This window comes from Poecilia reticulata, chromosome 21, assembly GCF_904066995.2.
Source record: "Poecilia reticulata chromosome 21, P_reticulata-male-v2, whole genome shotgun sequence".
Taxonomy (NCBI): domain Eukaryota; kingdom Metazoa; phylum Chordata; class Actinopteri; order Cyprinodontiformes; family Poeciliidae; genus Poecilia; species Poecilia reticulata.
In genome coordinates this window covers 20,470,315-20,476,844 of record NC_088850.1, presented here as the reverse complement: position 1 = coordinate 20,476,844, position 6,530 = coordinate 20,470,315, and the positions used below count along the sequence as shown (strand labels likewise).

Below are 6,530 nucleotides of genomic sequence, written 5' to 3'. Positions count from 1 at the left end.
CAGGCGTCAGTCTGAAGGACCCTGACAAAAAGCATAAGCCCTAGCAAATTTTTGTAAACATTGTACATGAGCAGGCATGTGTATCTATGTTATGACCAACTTTCAGACCAATAGGGCGATATTTATGCCTGTGAGGGGGATTTAAAAAGGGTTTTTGAGTCAGCCATAAACAGTCCTGTGTGTGTGTTTCATAGAGAAAGATTACTGATTCTGTGAGACACAAAATCTCAAATTTTTTCGTTTTTATTAATTTATGTAATCATTTTAACTCCGATCCCCAATAAAAATAATAGCTCCCTTCTCGGCATCGAGCCGCACGATTTGATACCACTTTTGTGGGTGGGCACGCAGCGGTACGAGCCGCATTAACGGTAATGGAAGAAAAATAAAGAAATAAAGAGACATTCTATTAGGTGTAGAACAATAGGTGCCTGCCATGCAATGCATGGAGGCAGTACTGACTTGCTTCGCAAGTCAGTACTGCTCTCCTTATGCATTGCTATGGCATGCCCCTAATAAACTTACAAGAATAAAGTATTTTGTTTCTTTTAGAGCGCTACTTCTGCTCACAAAAGAATCCAACATTCTGACTTAAAGGAAGAAGAAAACAGACATTGTTCAGAATCCGTTTTAGATCTCACCCTGTTGTTCATTCAATTAGCAGACGGCTAACCCCTCGGCAGCCATTGTTGTCACTGATTGTTTTCCTGTTCCTTGTGAGCGGCTGATACTCTCCGTCTCCTCTGTCTTCCTCGGCATTGTGCGCCCCTGATAACGCAGCTCTGTTGTTTCTGAAAGGTTTCCGTTTAACAGTTTGACTGAGTAACACCGCCAGCGCTGAAATGACTCATTACAATAAAGCAGAAACCCTGCAAGTCACCTTTCATAAGAGACCTCGCGCTCGGATAATGAAACTAGGATGAGCGCAGCAGCTCTTTCCCACGTGAAGTTCCTCCGGATGTTTCCTGATGAAATCACAAATTCAAGGAAAATAAGGAAGGAAGGGAGCAAGGGAAGAAGAAACAAAAGAGAGACGGAAAAGACAGAGAGGGAAGGAGGAAATGAAGGAGGGAGGAAGGAAGAAACCAGAGAAAGAAGGAAACGAGGAAAGAAGGGAAGAAGGAGTAAGTGAAGGATGGAAATGGGAAAGGAAGGAATGGAGAAAAGAAGTAAAGGAGAAGAAAAGGATAGGACTAAAGGAAGGAAATGAGGTCATAATGGAGAAAGGGAAGAAAGGACAGACAAAAGAAGAGGAAAGAGAAGCGAGTCGGAAGGAAGAAAGGAACAACGTCTGCATGGATAGACAGACAGTCAGATGGTAGACAGATTAAACTTTTAGAACAGAAAAGGAGTAGACTTTTTCCCGTCCTCCATTTTGTTTGTCCACCTTCATGTTTATTTATTTTTCTTACAAACCTTCTCCTTCCAAAATAAAAAGCTGAAGAAAAGGAGTGAAAACTCTGAAGCTGATGGGACGTACAGTCTGGAAACAATCCCACCCAACGCCACCGCTGCTCCAAAAAGCTTCTGCTTTCTCATTTTCCTCCAGCCTGTGGATCCCACTAATTCTAAAACACTTTCACTCGTCGGTGGAGCCCGGGCCTTTTTGAGGACAGGGAAAATCCCTGCGGCTATTGAGTTTTAGGACGGCATTAAATGCATGGGCAGCCAAGAGAGCTGCGCTAACTCCAAACATTTACACTCAGCACAAACACATGAAAAGACAAACTCACTTGAATCCTCCGCCGCCACACAGCTGTGCGATTTGATAAAGCACTCGGTAGGACCCGTGGCTGACCTTTCAATCCGTGCTTAACGCCGCCGCTCCGCGAGGTAACCAGGCAACGGAACGTCTTCTGAGGAGGACGGGGTCTGCTCTCTGAGGCTTAGCGGTGTGGACAGTGTCAGTGACGTCGCTGCTTTTTGGTAACTGTGCAGATGGATAGGAGGTGTTTAACCTCAAAAAAAAAAAAAAGGTTATATTTAGCTGAATTAGCATAGCTCCTACTGATAAGGCATTTCTCCTTTAGAGTTTCTGTTAGATGTTTACATTAAAGACCAGAAGAGGCCAACTTTCAGTTTCAGCGCCCCCGACTGGTGACTTGTAAATTGATAAAACCGACTTTAAACACATCATACTCAGGTTAGTAATAACTAATGTGCTAAAGCTGCAGCATGTCACTTTTATAAAAATATATATTTTTTACACATTTGTTGAAAATATTGCCAGTTCATGACAGTATGTGAGACTGATAATCTGTAACAGCCAATCAGATCCAAGAGGCAGGTCTTAGCGCTGTTAATCATCCTGCCGTGAGGCGCTGTCACAATTTTTGCCTTTTTAAATCGCTGAAGTTTCCAGTTTTACAGGGACTTATTTTTCACACGCATGCACACATGCACGCACGCACGCACGCACACACAGTGTGACATATTAAAGCTTTTAAATAAAAATCAGAATTGACTAGAAGCTTTCTCAGGAGGTCAAAGCTAAAAAAAATTATAAGAGTAAAAGAAAATGTAAGATGTCCTGAAGCCTCCTTATTATCATATATTAAAGAGCTACACATTTCCTTTCAACTTACTTAAAAAATTAGAACAAAAGAGAAGCCAAATATGTAGCAAGAAGACAATAAAAAGGTAAGATAGCAGAAAACTGTCGCCATTCTTTACACAGTTTGTCCTTTTAGAGTAAACATAATACAGTGGGTGATCTAAAACATCCTTTATGTTCCCACCACTTGATAGCACAGAAGATATTAATCATCAAAGTGGGAGAATATTACTTCTGTTTCCTGGTTTTGATATATATTTTTTTTCTGCTCACAAAATGATTTTGGTGTGACAACCCAGTGTGACGAGTGACCCTCTCTAAAGGTGATGCTTAATAATGGTAGGTCAGATCCCCACAGTCACTCTGCGTTGTCCTTCAGCCCAGACTAATACAATGTGTGACAACGTGTGGGCTGATGATCAGGTCGTGATATGCTGTCTGCAGTGTGGGATGTGCTATTGTGACACAGAGTTATTGAGCCGATGTGACTGACAAAATGTGCTCTTGACCTTCTGATGACTAGCAGCTCGATGGCTCTGGCAGAAGTGTTATTTGTTCTGCTTGGTGACTCAGCCCGGCTGTATTGTACCGGGTCGACAAATGCAAATAATCGAGATTCCACCTAAAACCTTGAATGTAAAAGCTTTAAAGGGACAGTGTCATCTGTTTTCTGGCTCCATTGTGCCATTTTATTGCACAATTGTGTAATTACGTCACCTTTATAAAAATGCTGCACTTATCAAATATTAACTCCTTATAATTGGGCCTCTGTCTCTTTAAGAAACTCCTGCTCTTTCTGAAACTCCGCCTTCAGGAAGTCACCACAACATGCTAATCCTACATGGTTTCCATGACGATTGAAGGATTTCTCAAACATGCATGAAAGAATCAAGGCAACATTCCAGATATGATTTTGATAACAAATAGAGCTAACAAAAAGTTATTTTACATAATACTGTCCCCTTCAAACTGGCCTAAAATTCTTCCTTATGTAAATATATATATTGATGTGTAAAACATCACATTGTGGTAGGATACTTTTAAAATAAAGAGTGCAGACTATACAGGATATAGAACGGTCCAGTTCTCAAACATCGGTGTGAGAAGACTTATTCCTTTAAATTTAACATGTTGATTGACTTGAGACAAAATTGGTGTAGAAAAATACACTCAATGGTATTTATTATGAAATTGGACAACTATCATATCAACGTGCCTCTGGGAAAGGCACGCAACAACAAGTTGCCTACCGATTGGTGTGTAAACATGCGGAATTACAAAAAAGTAATTCACCTCAACACTCCTTTAGGCACATAAGTGAATGTGTCTGTAATGTGAAGCACTTTGACTGGTCAGTATGACTATGTAAGGTCAGCCCATTTATCTATCTGTCTCTTTATCTATTTGAGCAGATATTTTCCTTATTTTATGATTTAACTCTTTAAAGGAAATGAACACAATCAGCCATCAGAGGCTGAAAAGGCTCCATAGGTGAGAACTCTCATTACCAGAATTACAGTCACACTTTCTTTCTTTCTTTTATATTTTTTTCTACTTAAAATTGCTCTTAGTGGAAGTAAAATGTCTGGAAGCTCCCTGTAATAATGAATGTCTGACCTTGTTAAAAACCATGCTCAAAGTTGACATCAACCTTTAGTACCAAAGCCACACAGATTTTTCATTAACATCTTTTTTTTTTCTTTTTATCAGGGACAAGTCCCTTGCCTGTGACAGCGTGAGCTCAGTGTGAATTTATTCACGGTAGGAATGAACGAACGACCCCGCTCTTAAATGTCAACCAAGAAAGATTATTCTTTCTTTCATACAGTTAAGGAGCGGTGGTTGGAGGAGAGTGGCAGAGCTTTTTCAGAACCGTTTCCATAACAAGGCTCCCTCTTAGCTAAAAACGCTAAGCTGAGATCCAAGTCGCTGTGAGAAAGGAATTGACGAGAGAAAAGATTCTATTTTCCTCTTACATCTCGCTCATATATGTAAGTACCTTTCTTTCAAGACGAACTTCCAATTAATCCTATCAGGGGAAAAAAAACCTTTACGCTATTACTTTTTCAAAAAGGTTCTTTTTAGACAATTTTAGCATGGATAGAAACAATGTATAGACCCAACGGTTGACTGGGCTTCACACAAGCAAAGCAAAACAAGATTAAACAGAACAAAAGAAAAAAATCAAAAGATTTCAGAAGGACACTTTTTCTGTTCAGAGGGAAAAAGGCAGGTGCTTCTCTTTCTGTAGTTGAATTTCATTTGTAAAATAAACTAAACTTACTTGAGAAATCTCATCTTTAAACCCGTCTTCATGTTTACTATTATTCTCAGCTTCATCAACCTGTTCTTTTTGCTCCAAACAGCGTTCTCCTTTTTTTTTTTATACCTGCGTCTGTCCTTTAGGTGAATTATAAAACCAAATGAGGTCCAGAAGAGATGTCATTCAAATTCCCTCCACTTATCCACCACGACGCCACAGCACAAGCAGAGCGTCTTACAAGCAAATAAAACCAGCTTTCTTCTCTCTTGTCCTTTGGGGTGTGTTTTTCAAGGATTTATTGACTCGCGTGTTTAAAGACAAAGCCTACAAATTCTAAACCTGATGGTTTGTGACACTTTTTAGAAAACATATGCAAAACTTTATGAAAAAAAAAAAAAAAATCAAGACTTACCTTCAACTTTCCAGTTTAAAATGGACAGCCTGAGGATTCTTTTTTTTTCTTGTCTTTTCCAGCCTCAACAGGGTACTGGTTTACAGGACAGAGTGACACAATCAATTTGCAGAGCAAGTGACACAATCAGCGCCTACATAAATCATATCGGCTCAGCCAGGCCCCCCCAGGCACCTGCTGAGGCGGCGGTTTTGTGGCTCGCCTCCAGAATGCAAGCTGCCAATCAGCAGAGAGTGACAGGCGACAGACGTGGGAAGAGCAGGTGTTCCTACAATGACACGCCGGTGACTCAGGTTGTGGGATTTAGTTTCAAAATGGCAGCCGTAATGACTTGCGGACGAACTCTATAAGCGTATCAGTCAAGCGGGTGGATTAGCGCCGTTCGTGGCCGGGGAGATAGTCGTGTGCCGTCCGCTTGGTGGAACCTGTTTCATAACGTTGTAGTGAAACTCAAACATGCTTTTGGAAATTATAGGACCCGGCGACATGTGTTGGCAGAGATTTTGTAAAGAGCTTCATCTGTTTTTTTTCATTCTCATACTGAAAAAAAATATGCTAAAAAAGTCCTGCCTTTAATTGGATTTGATTTATTCAGTGAAGAAAAAAATAATATTCCCAGTGTCCCCTTATTTATTTATTTTTTTAATACATTTTTTTCAGGCAAACTCTATAGAGCTCCATTGTGTGTGGGTAAAGAAGTGAGTGTTAAAGGCCTGCCTTAGTTCCTGTTGCCCTCAACTGACCCAGTCATCGCCTTACTCTACAAATCAGGTAAGACATTTTAAACGTGGTCAGGCCAGTAGCAATAAGTTGCGCATACCATACCAAAGTTTGTGGGCCAATAATGTAAAAAGGTATTATGTTAATGGTGGATCATTAAAAAATCATCCATCCATCCATCCATTTTCTTTCACCCTTGTTCCTCAGTGGGGTCAGGAGGGTTGCTGGTGCCCATCTCCAGCTAACGTTCCAGGCGAGAGGCGGGATCACCCTGGACAGGTCGCCAGTCTGTCGCAGGGCAACACAGAGACACACAGGACACACAACCATGCACACACACACTCACACCTAGGGGCAATTTAGACAGACCAATTAACCTAACAGTCATGTTTTTGGACTGTGGGAGGAAACCGGAGTACCCGGAGAAAACCCATGCATGCACAGGGAGAACATGCAAACTCCATGCAGAAAGACCGGGGCCGGGAATTGAACCCAGAACCTTCTTGCTGCAAGGCAACAGCTCTACCAACTGCACCACTGTGCAGCCCATTAAAAAATCAAATAAAATAAAATAACAGCGC

The 6,530-nt window shown here is 41.0% G+C and overlaps 1 long non-coding RNA gene across 1 annotated transcript; it reads right to left on the bottom strand.

The window, feature by feature from the left end:
- Positions 1-520: 520 nt before the first annotated feature.
- Positions 521-5,353, bottom strand: LOC108165741 (uncharacterized). The gene is made up of 4 exons (XR_001776068.2): positions 5,230-5,353; positions 1,734-1,958; positions 881-965; positions 521-791 (listed from the first exon to the last, which is right to left on the bottom strand). It is a non-coding gene; the product is annotated as an uncharacterized LOC108165741 (long non-coding RNA).
- Between the last annotated feature and the right edge of the window lie 1,177 nt (positions 5,354-6,530).